Source organism: Schistocerca serialis, chromosome 1, assembly GCF_023864345.2.
Source record: "Schistocerca serialis cubense isolate TAMUIC-IGC-003099 chromosome 1, iqSchSeri2.2, whole genome shotgun sequence".
NCBI classification, from domain to species: domain Eukaryota; kingdom Metazoa; phylum Arthropoda; class Insecta; order Orthoptera; family Acrididae; genus Schistocerca; species Schistocerca serialis.
The window spans coordinates 705,316,913-705,335,698 of record NC_064638.1 but is presented as its reverse complement, the minus strand read 5'-3'; positions in this window follow the sequence as shown (position 1 = coordinate 705,335,698).

The following is an 18,786-nucleotide window of genomic DNA, read 5'->3' as shown; positions in this document are numbered from 1 at the left end:
TGCAGTGCAAGTGTAAAGTCGAGTCTTGGCGTCTACTGCTTCCTTCAATTTTTGAAACCACATTTCTCCTGCCTGCTAAAATAATCAGTTTGATGTAAGCTCAAAGATAATTTACTTCACTTTCTAACCCGTCAGCAACAGCAAAGCCTTCCAAAACCATTTCCGCGAAAGAGCTTGTTGCTCTCTGTCAAGACCAGGACAATTTCTGCTCTAGAGTTTCCTCTCGACCCAGCGGGCATTGGCCACCAACCACCAGCTGCCTGACAACAGTTGGTGTCCACCGAGCTGCTCACGACACATCGCACTTTGAGTTTGCAATCAACACTTCACGTTTATGCACCTAAATTGGCAAGCATAAAATTGTTGTAGTTTGATTGTCTGTGCTAAATACTTTGATAAAACGGATGAACAATTGCTGTATTGGCACATAGTTTACCGTGAGCGTATTTATCAGCTGCCGTCGTTAACTGCAAATGAGTAGATTTCTACAAGTGTGGAATCCAAAGATTATCGAAGGTGCAGTGAGATAACATATCCGCAATTAATAGAATATTCCGGGCTATTACGCCGTGGTCGAATGGATTTCACATTAAAACCAAACGTTTCATTTCCAGCTGCTGATGACATTTCCAACGGCGATCGTAACTTCTTTAAGTGTCAGGTTCAGACCCTAGCCAGGTACTGACTACGGCAACATTCCGTTTACGCGTGCTCCCAAACAGTGGCATGACGTCATTTGTTTTCAATATCCGAGCGCCATTGGCCTTGCAACAGTGGACGACGGCAACCGACTACCCCGAAAATATCGAAGCCTGTGAATGACAGTTAAACGTAACTGAAACATTAATTCCTCAGACACTCTACATATTCATTGACGTAGTACAATTACCTGTCATATCGTAATCATTTCAACAGACGATACTCAAGGTTCTTGTGGTTTTTGCAGTCTGAATGACAGTCTTATTTAAGGATAACATTCTAGACATTACTGCGAGTATTTTTTGTGTACATTTTTCTATGTTTTGCTGACAACTGATCCCCCCCTTTATTTTAGCAGAAGCTGGAATCAAACTTGCACTGGAGTCGTTAGTTAATTTCCCAACAACTTCTTGAGCCTCCTTTTCTATAACTGAACATGATTTCCTTGCACACTTCGGTTTCTTTGTTTGAAATTGTTTGTTGTTCGTAGCTTACGAAATCTGCCTTCGAATGCCGACGTTTTCTAATCAACACTGCGTATCTTTCTATTACAGTTAATCTGTTTTGGGAATGGTACAAATAAAAGCATTCTCAAGAAAAACTGTATTAAAAGTTTATAATATTCAAAAGAACAAAAAGTGCCATCTATTCGTAAAGTTTGCAACATAGCCACTATTAACTATAAAAAAATGAATTAGTTTCCAGATTACAATATACTAAAGACGGGAAAACAAAACTAATGATGACAGCTATTGAAGGAGGCATGCGTCAAAAAATTTGCTTCTTCTTCCTCAACTTTAATTCCGGTAGATTTGCCTTACTTCAACCATTCTTCTAGCCTAAATCGTTAGCTCAGTGTTGCCTCGATTGTTCCTACATTTCTCAGGAACCCAAACTAGTCTTCCCCTAGGTCAGCTTCTATACATTTTTTCATTATTCTGTAAACAATTCGTGACAGCGTTTTGCAAAAATGACTTATTAACATGAAAGTTCGCTAAGATTTTACCAGTACCTGCCTACTTTGGAACTGGAATTATTACATTCTTCTTGGTGTTCAAGGGCAGTCTCATCTATCTTGCTCACCAGGTGGAACAGTTTTGTCACAGCTGGCTCTCTCAAGGATGCCAATCACTCCGAGGGAATGACGTGTACTCTAGGGGTCTTGTTTCGACCTCGACCTTTCAGTTCTCTGTCAAATTTTTCTCGCATTATCCTATCTCCCATTTCATCTTCGTTTACTTTCTCTTCCTCTTCTATAATGCTGTTCTCAAGTTCATTGCGGTGTATAGCCCTTATACGTATATTCATTCTTTCTAACAGCTTATTCTTCTTTGGTTAGTACGGGCTCGCCATCTACGCCTTTATAGTCATCTAGCTGCTCCTCTTTCCCCTAAATGTCTCTTTAGTTTTCTTACAGGCAACGTCTACACATCCCCTTGTTAAGCATGCTTTTACAGCCTCGCTTTTGTCCTGCAGGTATTCCGGCTTTGCCATTTTGTACAGTTTCTCTTTTTATACATCTGTATTTCCCCTTCACGTACTTTATTCGATGCATTTTTATATTTTCTCCTTTCGTCAGTTAAATTCAATATATCTCGTATTGTTCTAAGTGATCCACTGCGGCCTTCCATATGTCATCTTTCTAAGCTACCCATTTACTTTTTGTTGTGTATCCTTTCCCCTGTTTCAGTCCAACATTGCCTAATGATCCCACAGAAACATCTGGCTATCAGCAATAACCTCTGATTTGTTCAATTTATCCAAGTCCCATCGCCATAATTTTGTACTTTTTTGCAGCTTCTTCAGTTTGAATCTGCAGACCATAACCACAGTCAGAGTCGACATCTGCCACACCATGTCTTACAGTTTAAAATCTGCTTTCGAAATCTCTCTTTTTTCCCTTGTGTAACCTTCAACTGTCCACTGTCTCCAAGTTATCTTCCACATATGGAGCATTCTTTTATTATTCTTAAACAAAGTGTTAGCGATGATTAAATCATTCTCTGTGCAAAATTCCGCGAGATGACTTCCTCCTTCATTTGTTTCCTCCAGTCAGTGTTCTCCTACTATTTTTCCTTCCCTTTCTATTCCTACTACCGACATCCAATTAAATTTTCTTTACCTTAACTGTCTGAATAATTTCCTTTTTCTCATTATACACTCCCTCAGCCTCTACATCATCTTCGGAGCTTGCACTACTGTGGTGAGTGTTGGGTTCATTTCTTTCTTGGCTATGTGTTGACTATGGTTTTATGGTAGCTTACCCACATTCCTGTTTTATTGTTCATTATTAGCCTACTATGCATTACTCCTATTTGATTTTGTGTTGATGAGAATCTAATGACTTGGCCATAAGTTCTGCTCTTCCTGCCAGGGCATTTTACTAATTCCCAAAGTATCGAACACCATCCTACGCATTTCCCTTTTTAAACTCTACCCTGCCTATTCAACTGAGGGACCTAAAATTCACGTTTCGACCCATAGAATGCCAATTTTGATTTTTCCTTATTCAGACATCCACCTGAACAGCCAACGCCCTGGGATCGGAATCGGGAACTGTTTTAACACCGGATTCTTTTAGCCAAAAGGACTCCATCATCATGCAGCCATCCAGTGGAGCTGTAGTTTCTGCCTGCTTCCAGCCATTCGAGCACAACAAGGCCATGTCGGCTTATGTTACAAGGCTGAATCAGTCAATCATTCAGACTAATGCCGCTGCAACTACTGAAAAAGCTACTGATCCTGTTCTGGAACGATAGGTTAATTTGCCCTCTACAAAAATACCCCTCCGTTACGTTTGCCCCTAAGTTACGGCTGTCTGTATCGGTGACACAATAGCCACCCACAGCACGGCAAAGTCTACGTATGGTTCATGGAGTGAATGATTGAAAAAGTAGGTTATTTGCTAACATGAAGTCAGTACGCCAGTAACCGGGCACAGGTGCTTAAGTATACAGAACTGTAAGTAATGTTTTCCAAAATGAAACGTTTCAAATTTGTCCACTCGCCGTCCCCTTCAATTTTGACGGTAATGTCATCAAGCTCACTCATTTTTAAGTATTTTTGCCTTTGATAATCGTTTGCGTTTTGGTTCTATTTTGAAAACTGTCCTAGTTTTGATCTACTGTCTTTTCAACAAGATCTCCAATACGTGCTACACTGCAAGGATGGGACATCACAGCACGGAGAAAGGCTGCCGAGGGAGCGTCGTCGGTATTCAGAGCACACCGTAGGCACAGGAATTGAGCAACCCAACATTGTGGCACCCGTGAGGCCCAACTTTGGCCACCCTTTCACCTTATACCACTGTCTAGAAAATTTATGTTTCTTCCAATTAGAATCTTTCATAGCACAACTTACAATGTTAGGAAATCCACGTGCACCGGTCTGGCCCCAAAATATGGTGTTTCAGTTAAGACAGGCTTGAGAACTAGATATCATTCGTCGACTAACAGAATACATTCCACTAACTCACAATACTGCCGCCCCAGGCCTATGTACATACTGGAAAGGAAAAGAAACCCTGCGATCAGACCCTGAAGACAGCATGCAGATATTGCTGATATGTGTTATTTATTGAGAACATTGAGTTCTTAAGACTAAAAAATTCGTTTCCATCTTCGTCAGGATCTTTCAGAGCGGTTGCAGGAAAAGCGAGTTTGCTGAGAAACCTTGTCCATGAAAAGGTGACGTTTCGATGCACCATGTGAGGTGAAGTTTACTGGAGCAGTAACAAGCACGTTTGTTAGTGAAATTTATGCTAGTGGTTCGTCAAAAGTCGACAGGTTTCGTTGCAGATCTGTTATCAACATAGCGTATCTAGACATGACGGAGCACTAACAGTATCACGGTAACTGGAAGATAGCGAGGATTTTATTACGTGAACCTCGTCAAATTTTCGCGAGAACATACTGTTTCTACATCGCTTGACGGCACATGTTGATATTGTCTTGTAAGACATGTTCAGGTAAGTGTAAGGAATATTGTGGTCACGGATCATAAACATAAAGCTCGGGCACCGTTGTGTACGTGAATGTCGTCGCTGGCATACTGAGTGGCAAACATTTAGTACTTTCGGATGGCTCTCGCTCCAACAGTACAGTAATGGCGTTTTGATACACCCCAGCCAAGGTAAGCGGGCAACAGAGCCATGTTAAATGTCGTGGTTTGTAGCACCATTGGACACAACACCCGTTATCGAGTCGCACATATCTGAAACAATGTGAACCAATTCCTTTGAGAAGCTTAAAAGACAGAAACGCTGTTCGTAACTGGGCGTAAGTCGCGAGATGTCACTGACTTACAGGGAAAACTATAGTAGGCTCGGCCCTGATCCTGATCTCTGTGGCACTACTGAGACAACATGGAAGGAAGATTAAGCTTAACATGTTGGCGACATCGACATCATTAGAGATGGAGCAAAAGCTCGGGTTAAGGAAGCATGGTGAAGGAAATCTAACGTGTCCTTTCAAAGCAACCATGCCGGCATTTTGTTTTAAGCGGGTTAAGGAAATCATGGAAAACGTAAATCAAGATGGCTGGACGAGAATTTGAACTGTCGTGCTCCCTAATGCGAGTCCAGTGTGCTAGCCGGGACGACTTTTCATTCTCACAGACAACACGCTCTACCTTTTTCTCAAGAAACTTTTACACCACTTCAAGACACAGAATTTCGCATCTTCTGAGCAGTATGTAAGAGATGGAGATATCAAATGCTTCCCTATAGTAGTGAAGTTTATCGAAAGCAGATTGATGTACTGCTGGCCGACTAAAATCGCAACACCATGTAGACGGCATGCAACAAACGTCATACAGGTACGAACTGTAACTATATGCTTCAGTACGAAGATGATAAGGAATTCAGTGCGACTATACAAATAAGGTAGAAGTAACGCTTCCCGCATTCTGTCCTTTAGGAAAGATTACGCAACGGATTTCTAATTCAGATATCGCATTTGAACGTTGGTCGTATGTGGGAAGATCGTGTAATGCCTCGTGTAGACCAACGCTTGTCAGAATTCGAAGGTCGCAGGCTCGTTGATTGTCACGATTGCAGTTTATCGTTCCTTGACATTGGCTCTAGCTGTTGGGAATTCGATGTCTGTGTGTTTAAGACGACCATCTTCAACGCCGTTCAGGACCTCAATGGCCCCACGCGATTAACTCTCGGCAGGAAGGACGTGTTGTGCGCTCGGCCCTGCAGTGGTAAAGCAATGATGTGGTCACATGCTGTAGGCTATATTTTGAGATACCTCCACACTTCATTCACAAATGATAGTTTCTGTAGAATAAGTACTAATATTTATTTGTATGAGCTTTTATTTATTTTGATACACCTGTGGAAACTGAATGCCTTTCTTAGGCTCTTAAAAAACTCCGTTTTTCCATGTAGGTCTTAGCAAAATTTTGGCGTTTATAACTGATTCTGTACAGACCGAAGGACAATGCGAACGTAGCTTCAGCTGTTAATAACGATTTTTTTCTCAGTACTGTGCATCTTTGACTGTGCACATTTCATGTTGTCACATACTTTCCTCAGCGTTGGTGGTCGTTTATCATTTTCTTGACATGGTTATATCATTTTCGGAAATGTCTCTCTATATTTAGTGTGTCTACAGCAATTGTAATTATGAAAAATAATATGTAAATCCATAATTACATTGGCATAGAGAGTGAGAACGAGTTTTGTATCTATGAGTATAAGTGAAACAGTAAGTCGAAACAGCGACAGAGAGGGGGAGTGGAACAATGATTTTTATTTGCTATTTGTTAGCTGACCGCGAATTTTAGTCGTACTAGGGACTAAGTTTTATGCACACTTTCTGAAGTACACAACCAGTGATTATTTTATATTATTTTAAGGAGCCTCGATATGAAGTCTTTCATATTCAATGATCATGAATTGCAATGTGCACGTTCAGTGCCCTATGACACAGCTTGTTAACGACGATTATAGCCACTTTCACTGTAGAGAAACCACAAAACTTTAATAACATATTGTTTATTGTTGCAGCTAAGGTAAACGTGCTCTCTTCAAAAAGATAATTACAGCTACAATTGCAAGTAACGAGCATGCTGCAGAGCCATTTTCATGATTTATAATCGACCACCGCAGTAGGACTTCAGTTTATCTCCTGATCCAGCACAATTACATGACATCCAACATTCAGAGACTTCATTAGTTATTTAGCTGAGAGTTCCCAGCTTTTTACTCCGGTGAGGTAATGGTAGTTGTAAATTTTATTTTGTAAGCTACAGTTTTAGCGGAATTTCCTCAAACATCTAGTTGGACGTGTACTTTAACATACTCTTTACGGCGTCGTAGCTTTGCATAAAGCTCTTTGTGCTTACGTTTAACATGTCTGTAATATTTAAATCTTTAGGTGCATTCTTCTACTTTAAGCCCTCTCGCGGTGTTTAGGTTTTCATTCCGTTTTTCGTAGTTACAGAAGTCTTAGTTCATAGTTTCTTAAAAGATATGTTCAAATTCTCCTGCAACTTTATCTACTTCAAATACTAATCCCTTTATTTCTTTTTTTTTTTTACAATGATATCACTATGATGTGATCATTTGTTGTTGGAGGCTGGCCAGTTAGCGATGGTATCATGTAAGTAAACCGCATTATTAGCCTCCCTCCTTAGCTAAGTGGTGAGCGTGTCTGGCTGCCATGTAGTGGCCCCGGGTTCGATACCCGGCCGGGTCGGGAATTTTCTCCGCTCAGGGTCAGGGTAATGTGTTGTCCTCATCATCGTTTCATCATCATTGATACACAAGTCGCCCAATGTGGCGCCAGCTGAAAAGACTTGCAAACTCGGCGAACGAATTTCCCCATATGGGTACTCCCGGCCATCAACGCGATACGACCGTTTCATTTCCGTAGAAAAAATAATATCAGTCTTCGTTGAGGCATCTGCTCGTCCTGATATAAGAGCGTCTCACTCAGTACTCTTGTCACTTCTTCCGAGAACCAAATAGGTAAGGCGTATTAGGGAACAGCATGACGTGCTGTCGCCAGCAAACCAGGTTTAAAACGAGAAAGCACACTTTTATTTGTGTTTTCTGTGCGTACAGGGTCAGCCTCCGTAGCTGAGTGGTGGGCGTAGATGGCTGCCTTCGGGGGACGTGGGTAGAATTCCTGGTACCCCGCCGGCCGCGGTGGCCGTGCGGTTCTGGCGCTGCAGTCCGGGACCGCGGGCCCACATCTCGTGGTCGTGCGGTAGCTTTCTCGCTTCCCACGCCCGGGTTCCCGGGTTCGATTCCCGGCGGGATCAGGGATTTTCTCTGCCTCGTGATGGCTGGGTGTTGTGTGATGTCTTTAGGTTAGTTAGGTTTAAGTAGTTCTAAGTTCTAGGGGACTGATGACCATAGATGTTGAGTCCCATAGTGCTCATAGCCATTTGAAACATTTTGAACCTGGTACCCCCAAGGATTTTTCCTTTGTGGTAGGACTAGTACTGGGTGCACTCAGCATCGTGATGCCAATTGAGAAGCTTTCTGACCGAGTAATAGCGCCTCCACTGTCTGGGAAATCCGCAGAACGGCAGGGAGACCGGTGACTGACCACATGCTTTTCCATACTGCATACGCATGACGCCGCAAGACAGAGGATGACACGGCAGCATTCACGGCCTAGACAGGGAACTACAGTCAGTTCGCAATTATTGTACGAGGTCTTGATTTGACTCGCTATCTATTCAAAAGTCTGCAAGATTATGTACTGACACAGGAGGAACTGCTGTTAGATGTCTGGCTTCTCGGTGACCGTAGAGAGACATAGCCATCGCCTTGCATTGTGGTATGCTGTTGCACGCCCTATGATCATCTGCGAAACTGTACATTCCCATCCCCCCTCCCCCCTTGCTTTCCTCCTCTTCTGACGGATGCCGGCGCAGTCTTCCGCGTCGCACGCCGGCATTGTTGTTTCATTAGCGCGTACCGAGTCGCACCCAGCGGCCCACGGCGCAGCCGGCGCAGCCAGCGCAGCAGTACTTTGCCCGCCAGGGTGGCGACACAAAGGGCAGTAATAAGGCGTCGGCACCAGCGCCTCGGCCGCCTCTTTTGTGCTCTGCCAACTTTGATCTTCTCCGCCGTCTTCTCGCCTCTTTCTCTCCCCGCCGTTAACTTGTTAATGTCCGACATCTGCCCTGCGCCCCGCAATTTCGTTGTATAATCTCGCCGATAGGTTACGGGCTCTCGAGACCCCATTTATTCAAAGCGTCGCCAAACAAAGGCAAGAATATCAATGCACCTCTTTACATCACAGAAGCATCTTCGCGATTTATTCAAGAAAACACTTTTTTTAGAAATGTATTGTCTCTGATATCGCAAAGTAACCAATGAAGCGAGTCAACAGATCGTTCTTCAGTGCTGTAATTACACTCTCATTTGTCATAATCCAGATCTGAACACGTCATTTTCTAATACTTTATTACTTCTTTTATTATCCCATTTCATTAGTTCACAGCTCTGTTACGCCTCACTATAGTATTCCCAGCAGACACTACCTTGGCAGCTCCCGGACGCCGAACCGCCCATGTCAATGACCAGTATACTCCCAGATAAACGTAAAAGCTGGGCTAGATACGGCAAACGCGGAAGCTATCGCAACAAGGCCGAACGACCGAGCACCCAAGTCTGCAAGCGAAGCAAATGATATAACGGAAGCCGAGAGATACCATCATACTAATAACAATGCAGAGTTTTGTAAGGAAGGACAGGTAAAACGCAACAGTAAGTATTCAGCTTTCGCAGCAGCAGAAAAGAGTCTCTGAAAGGTGAAGTTGCGAAAGTCTGAAGCTACTGGGAGTGTGATCCAGGGACAGTTTCTTAGATAAATAATCGAGGCGTCGTTGATCCCGAGTTCGAACCCCGCCGTTGCTTAAATTTTGATCAACAATCGGCACTGGTGGTCGAAGACTTTCGAGATAAAGAGTCACCACATTCTGCTAATGGCCTTGTCGAAGATGACGGAGGAGTTTATAGAAGTTTAGAACACTCTCTTTCCCTTGGGGTGGAAAACTGCCTCTAAAGGCGAAAGAATCAGCAACGGTTAATCAATGGCATGGACACCACTGCATTAAAGACGCATTATGTTTATCCACAGGGCATGTGGCCTATAGTTGAAGAAGTGTAGTGATGATCTCTCCATTAGCAAAAGATTCAGGACCAACCACCATTCGGATCTCCGGAGCGGTAGGAAAGCTAGAAAATCTGAAAAGGGAAGTACCAAGGCTGAGTTTATATATAGTGGCGTCCAGTGAAGTGAAGTGGGAAGAAGACGACGACATCTGGTCAGACGTATATAGATTAAAATCAACGGCAGCAGAAACTAGTATAAAAAGGGTTGGATTCATTACCAACAGGAAAGTATGGCAGAAAGTGAGATCTGTGAACAGGTTAATGATAGGGTTCTTCTCGTCAGAACAGACAACAAATCATCACCGACAACGAAAGTTCAGATATACATGCCGAAATCGCAAGCCGAAGAAGAAGAGATAGAACGGGTAATTCGGTACGTAAAGAGAGATGAAAATCTAACAGTCACGGGGAACTTGAATGCGGTTGTAGGGAAAGGAGTAGACGGTAGTAGGAATGAGAGAGGAGAAAGACTAGTTGAGTTTTGAAATAAATTTCAACTAGTAATAGCGAATACTCTGTTCAAGAATCACAAGAGGAGGAGGAGGACGTGCGAAAGGCCGGGAGGTACAGGAAGATTCCAGTTATATTACATCAGGCAGAGATTCCGAAATCAGATGCTGGATTGTAAAGCGTACCCAGGAGCAGATATAGACTCAGATCACAATTTAATAGTGATGAAGAGTAGGCCGAAGTTTAAGAGATTAGTCAGGAAGAACCAGTCGCAAAGAAATGGGATACGGAAGTACTAAGGAATGAAGAGGTAGGCCTGAAGTTCTCTGAGGTTATAAATACTGCGATAAGGAATAGTTCAGTAACCAGTTCAGTTAAAGAGGAATGGACATCTCTAGAAAGGGCATTCACAGAAGTTGAAAGGAAAATATGCGATCAAAGAAGGTAACTGCGAAGAAACCATGGGTAACAGAATAAATACTTCAGCTGATCTACGAAAGAAGGAAGTACAAAAATGTCCAGGGAAATTCAGGAATACAGAAATACAGGTCACTCATGAAAGAAATAAACAGGAAGTGCAGTAAAGCTAAGGCGAAATGGCTGCATGAAAACTGTAAAGAAATCGAAAAAGGAAAGATTGTCGGAAGGACTGAATCAGCCTATAGAAGAATCAATGCAAGCTTCAATGAAATGAAAAGCAATTGTGGTAACATTAAGTGTACTATGGGGTTCCACTGTCAAATGCAGAGGAAAGTGCGGATAGATGGAAAGAGTACACCGAAGGCCTCTATAATGTGGGAAGACTTGTATGAAGACGTGATAGAAGAAGAAACAGGAGTCGATAAAGAAGAGATAGAGGATCCAGTATTAGAAACAGAATTTAAAAGAGCTTTGGAAGACTTAAGGTCAAATAAGACAGAAGGGATACATAATATTCCATCAAAATTTCTAAAATCATGTGGAAGTGGCAACAGAACGATATTCATGTTGGTGTGTAGAATGGATAAGACTGGTGATATACCATCAGACATTCTGAAAATCGTCATCCACACTATTTCGAAGACAAGAGTTGAAAAATGGGAGAATTGCCACACAGTCTGATTAACAGCTGATGCATTCGAGTTCCTGACAAGAATAATATACAGAAGAATGGAAAATAAAATTGAAGGTCTGTTATATAGCGATCAGTTTGTCTTCAGGAAAGGTAAAGACACCAGAGATGCAGTTCTGACACTGCGACTGATAATGGAAGCAAGACTGAAGAAAAATGAAGACATGTTCATAGAACCTGTCGACCTGGAAAAAGAGTTCGACAACGTCAAATAGTGCAAGATGTTGGAAATTCTGAGAGAAACCGGAGTAGACAATAGTTAAAGACGGTTGGTATATAATATGCACAAGAACCAAGAGGGAACAGTAAGCGTGGAAGACCAAGAATAAGCGGGGCGGAAGTCTAAATCCCTACCTTACACCGATTTTAATCCGAGTAGTTCGTTCTTCGTCTCCAACTGTCGTTGTTCCTTGTTGGTTCTTGTACATATTGTCTGTTACCCGTCTTCCCCTACAGCTTATCCCTACTTTTCTCAAAATATCTAACATCTTACACGATTTTACATCGTCGAACGTGTATTCCAGGTCGACAAATCGTATCAACATGTCTTGATTTTTTTTTTCACTCTCGTTTCCATTATCACCTACAACGTCAAAATTGCCGTTCTGGTGTCTTTACCTTTCCTTAAGCCAAACTAATCGTCATGTAATACACCTCAATTTTCTATTCAGTTTTTCTGTATTCTAATCTCCTCAGAAGGTTAGATGCACGAGAAGTTGAATTAATAGTACGATAATTTTCGCACTAGTCTGCTGTTACAACCTTCGGAATTGTGTGTATGATGTTTTCCCGAACGTCAGATGGTATATATACGTATTTCGTTTCCACGTTGTTGAATACCCGCAATTGCAGTCCTTCTTAAGACCCTGATGGATATGTTATTAACATTACCGACTTTTCGACCTGTTATAAGATAGTAAAAGTTTGTAGCAAATCTCCGAGCATCGATGTAAGCAAATGTCACTGACAATTTTAAGAACATCAGTGCAACAGACACATGCCGGATAAATAATATATATGCGCAACGTCCGAAGCAAACCTTTTATAAATGCTTTCTATAACAGTGATAAAACTACCTGGTAACTAAATTAGTTAATTTAAAATGTACATACGCCTTACGAAAACTTAACAGACGTGTTAACACTGCATTTCTTCTCTCTGAAAGTGTAAATAAATAACAGTCTATTTATTCAACTCTAAAGAAGTAACTGCGTTAGATTTCTGCTAGAAGCAATAAAGGACTCGTATATTTTCTACGTTTAAAAAATAAGAGGTGATATGTTTTAAAAGTAAACACAGAATACAACTGCGGGAAGAGTCGCTGAATGCTACAATAAATTACAGTCTAAGAACCCTTACCGGTAAAATTCCTGCAGTTCAATGTTTTTAGTTTACAGTACCGAATTTACAGACGCAGGGAAATTTCTGGAGGTTATTTCACTGTTTGACAATATGATAACAGTGGAATTGAAATGGTAAGAGTCCATTTCTCATGATTACATTTAGGGATGACCAACATTTTCGGCGACAAGAGAAATGTTAAAGTGAAACCTGGAAAGCGCGCGCATAAAATGCAGATCATCAAAACACGAACCAGTAGAAGAAAGATATGAAATCATGGACTTAAGGAAGTTCTTTTCATCGAAATGAAGTCAAAATGTCTGGGCATCAAATTGAAAAATTGACTTGTTTACTGACTATGCTGGGTATCCGTAAATTCCCGTTACAAAATTCTGTGACTTGTAGAGGGGAGTTACTACATAATATCTTGAACAGGAACCCAAGCCCGGAAACGTACTGTTTCCGTGCTACACACGTCTGAAAACATGTTTGCTAGGTAGGTATGCAACAGAGCGGTCATGATGGGGCAGTCTTGGTTACATCGGATCGGCTGATGTCACTTGACTTGTATCCTAACTCTCTGACCTGGTACGAGCCTCATTCGCGTGTCTGTGATGGTTAGAGCAACATGAGAATACACTGCCATGATCCTTCAGAATGGCGAAGCCACGGTAATGAAATAGTTGCTCGTCACCTTTTACAAGATCATTCTCCATAACGTCAGACTCCACTGCAACTCTTTTCGCTACAATTTCGCAACGGCTTCGAGAAAGGCGATATCCACTGTCAGCAGACGCTGCACATCGGAACTGACAGAGGCCCTACTGCCGGAATTGGCAGAGGCCGTACTGCATCACACTGAAAAGAAATAGTCAACGAGCCAAAAACAATTTCTTTGGCTATTAATGGGTGGAATTGTAAAGCAAATGATGTATTAGGCCATTTGTAAATGTGGTCGCGTTACCAACATGTTTTCAAGTGGTAGTAGCACGGAAACAGCAGCTTACCTGACGTGGGTTCCAGTGCAGAGTATTATCTATTCCCTCCCCATTACAAGTCTGCAACGGGAACTCCCGCATATTCTAAAATAAGTGGGAAACGTTATGTAAACAAAAATAAACACATCAAGAAAAGTTTTCCATCATCCCGGTTCCCAGAACTCATGAAGATAGACGTTGCGGATATCGTATCACAGACACAGTCCCTTTGACTGTTCAGAGATGTCACTAAAACCGCCCAAAGATGTAAAGAACCTTGCATGAGGAGCACCTATTAGACGAGAGGGGGGGGGGGGGGGGGGTCCGACGGTGGATTAGTTCCACCAAAAGGTGGTACACGGCTTGTGTTGTCTGTAGTTCAACCATTCCTAGACGGTCAATAATGTGGTTCGATCGCATCCGCATTGTTACTTTGTACCAGGAAGGGCTCTCAACAAGGGAAGTGTCCAGGCGTCTTGGAGTGAAACAAAGCGATGTTGTTCGGACATGGAGGAGATACAGGGAGACAGGATCTGTGGATGACATGCCTCGCTTAGGCCACCCAAGGGCTACTACTGAAATGGATGTCCGCTACCTACGCATTATGACTCTGAGGATAGCAACGCCACCAAGTTGAATAGTTGAATAATTCTAATCGTGCAGTCACAGGACGTCGTGTTACGACTCAAACTGTGCGCAATAGGCTGCATGATACGCAACTTCACTCCCGACGTCCATGGCGAGGTCCATATTTCAACCACCACACCATGCAGCGCGATACAGATGGGCCCAACGACATGCCGAATGGACCGCTTAAGGCTGGCATCACGTTCTCTTCACCGATGAGTGTCACATATGCCTTCAACCAGACAATCGTCGGAGACTTCTTTGGAGGCAGCCCGGTCAGGCTGAACGCCTTAGGCACACTGTCCAGCGAGTGCAGCAAGGTGGAGGTTCCCTGCTGTTTTGTGGTGGCATTATGTGGGGCCGACGTACGCCGCTGGTGGTTATGGAAGGCGCTGCAACGGCTGTACGATACGTCAATGCCATCCTCCGATCGACAGTGCAACCATATCGGCAGGATATTGGTGAGGCATTCGGTTTCATGGACGACAATTCGCGCCCCATCGTGCACATCTTGTGAATGACTTCCTTCAGAGTAACCACATCGCTCGACTAGGGTGGCCAGCATGTTCTCCAGACATGAACCCTATCGAATATGCCTGGGATAGACTGAAAAGGGCTGTTTATAGACGACGTGACCTACCAATCACTCCGAGGGATCTACGCCGAATCGCCGTTGAGGAGTTATACAATATAGCCCAACTGTGCCTTGACGAACTTGTGGATAGTATGGCACGACGAATACCGGCATGCATCAATGCAAGAGGACGTGCTACTGGGTATTAGAGGTACCGGTGTGTACAGCAATCTGGATCACCACCTCTGAAGGTCTCGCTGTAAGGAGGTACAACATGCAATGTGTCGTTTTCATGAGCAATAAAAAGGGCGGAAATGATATTTATGTTGATCTCAATTCCTAGTTTCTGTACAGGTTCCGGAACTCCTGGAAATGAGGTGATGCAATACTTTTTTATGTGTGTATTAACGAAAATTTTTCCACTAAAGTGACGGAATACGCAAAATAAATGCTCGGGGTACACAGTTGTTCCTCAGTTTGCGCCTGAGATGTTCCGCATGATTGTCTGAATGCAGGATCGGGCACTGATGTTAAAACTCTTTTACGAGAACTGTGACTGTGCGCCAATAGCTCTGCAATAGTTCCGGAAACTTAAGGATATGAAAAAGGCGTTCGTCCAATGTCTCCTAAGGATCTGGAGAAAATGATTTCGAAATTTGAAAAGACGGAATCTTTTGATGTTCTTTGTGGAAGACGAAGGAAAACAATTAATCCACCGTCAGTGGAAGATGTAGCCACAGCATTGCAGAAGAGGTCGAGCGGTAGTGTGCAAACATGCAGCGGACGGGAGATTGCCTGTGAGCACGGAGCATAAAATTCTATTCTGCACTGCTATCCATACAAAATTTCTCGTGTTCAGGAGTTGCTTCATGCTGACCTGCCAGTAAGACAAATGTTTGCTCCAGAACTTCTTGCTCGTTTGGAAGTGGACAATGAATGTCCATGGAATGTTCTGTGGACAGACGTACCACATCTCCATGTTAAATACACAGAATATCAGAATATGGGCAACGGAAATTCCTCTCGCACGTCAACCGGTACCGCTTCATTCTGTAAAGGTAACTGAGTGGTGCGGGTTGATGTCATCATTTATCATAACCCCACATTTCTTCGATGAGATGGATCTGCGGTTCCTGTCACTGGTAAACGCTATGAGAGTTCTTTGAGCACCTGCGTCATTTCAACTCTTCAACAGCCTAGTCTATTACCCATTGTCAATGCAGGTTAAATTTACGACAGTAGTCACTAAAATCTAAGTGAAGGAGATTTCTTGTGTCTGTAATGTTTACTTTTATTCCTTTATTTTGTGAAAGAAACTTGTAAACTGAGTTTACTCTTTATTATTCCCGTTCATTCTGAACGCCGCAGCTGTCTGTAACAGTTCAAACTTGAAGGCAGAATGCCAGCTACTGTTTCAGTATTTTATTTTACTTTTTTTCTACCGAGTACTATATGTGCTGACGTTATCGGTCCTACTGCTACTGTCCGTAAGACTGCGGTCTCTGTTTACAAGTGCAGGGGTCCAGCAGATCAGCACCTGACGATGTATGGATGATTTCCGGGTATGCAGAAGCAGATGGAAAGACTAGAGGAGTTAACAGCTTGTACTGGGACAAGAACTGGCGTAGGAGACATGGAATGCGTACCAAACTTCTAAGTATGTACCATAGTTTAAGGTAAACGAGGCAACTTGTAAACGGCACAATGACTGAGGGGGACAACAAACTCTGTGGACTCGTCCCAATAAAGAAGTCGCGCCTGCTAGCATGAATGAGAGGTCTTAATATAATGCTCTCTCTGTTGCACATAAAACAGGCTAAAGCACGGCGCAGTATGGGGAGTAATATGGAACAGTAAGTAAGCTGCCACATGTAGCCATCAGTTACTGACAGTGAAAGTGGTAACTCCTGCCATCTTCGAACTTCTCGTCGATCTAATGAGAGTTACAGTACTGTATGGTTGGTTTTCATTTTCCTGCATAAGTGCTTTTCTTGTATTAAACCTGTTTCATCAGGGACGGAATGCTTAAGAGTTGCATTAGACATGTATGAGCCATTGAAAATTCCCACACTCCCGTTATGAAGAGCTGTCAAACGACATTTGGCGTGATGCTGGTAGATATATTTGTATCTGCTTCCTCACAGCTTAACTGCGCCACAGAGTACAGTGTGTACAAGCAACCCATGCGATAAAGTTGTCTAGTGCGAGTGGAGTATCAGAGTGATATACAGTACATACGTCTTATTGCTCCCATTTACAAGGCTTTTGGGGTTGCAGGGTTCCCCTTTTGTGTGGGTTTACGGCGACTTGACTGCAACACCGTATGAAAGGAACACTGCATGGCGAATTTGTCACTTTGAGGTGGCATATCTTTTACCTTTCTTCAAATGCGGTCGCCTTCTTGTTTTATTCTCGTAGTCGTGCTACTCCGTACCATGGTCGTGCGGGAGCTTTCTCTTTGACATCGTCTCCAGACAGGATGATGCTGTGTCACACCATTTCCAGCTACTGAATAATGAACATGTCTTCAAAGATATTATGCTGTGTTGCTTCAACTAATTATACCAGTTGTGAAGACAGATCCAATTTCCAATTATCAATGACTCATAACTTCAAATACATCATTCACTATGTCGGACCACACCGAACACAAGATCTAAGATTTAGAGGCTTCATTTGTCTTGAGTCTAGCAAGTGTTAAAGCACTCACCACCCCTCGCCTTGCTGTGTTTTGTCTCTGCATACACACGCCTGGGCGTGTACAGTATATTTTTCACACTACATTAAATGTTCGTAAAAGATACGACCATCTTTCGGCAGCATGACCGTCTTCAGTGGAACAAAGGTCATTCTCACGAATAACCCATTTTACACTACGGGGTATAAGCGCAGGTAATGTGGCAGTCAGTACCTTAATATTTACCCATTTCACGGCGTTCGCTTCTTTTCTGCGTCTAACATTCTTCCTGCACACACCTCGCTTGATTTACCACCTGTTGCTTTTTATGATGTCACAGAAGTACTCCCACCACGTGGCTGGACTTCCTCCTGCTGTTTCTACACGGTCAGATGCGCCATGAAGTGGACTGAGCTGTCTGTATGGACTGCCCGTTTTGGGTCAACACGTCTGCTGTCCAGGGTAAAAGCAACGTTAATGACTTGATGATTGATATCAACCAGCCTAAAAATATACTGCTCCTAACCCCCATTATTAATCTGCAAACGAAGTAAATACTGATGAAATGTTGTTCAGTACACTGTCTTTAGTCATCAATAGAAATATTTGCACTTATATCACTGACACCCTGTATAATAACTACGTCAATGCAGAACATACTTCACTGTTTATCTGACGATGTGGATTGTAGACATACTACAACAGATTCATTTCCATCGCTAATGCACAGCAGTGTGGGCACAAAATGTTCTACGTTAATACTCTGCAAAAATTTTAATTATGACTCTGCTTGATTATAGCGCAGCTGATGTTGTAACGACAGAGACTAGACTTGCTACTACACTGGCCCACTGCAATTAAACTGCCGGCCGCGGTGGTCTAGCGGTTCTGGCGCTGCAGTCCGGAACCGCAGGACTGCTACGGTCGCAGGTTCGAATCCTGCCTCGGGCATGGGTGTGTGTGATGTCCTTAGGTTAGTTAGGTTTAAGTAGTTCTAAGTTCTAGGGGACTTATGACCTAAGATGTTGAGTCCCATAGTGCTCAGAGCCATTTGAACCATTTTGCAATTAAACTATTCTGTATATTGAGATTAACTGATCTCAAATATTATAGTACTGAAGTTCAGAAGATCTTGTTTTTACTTCAGTCATTGTGTTGCGCCACCATTCCACCTATCCCAACAGAAAGAAA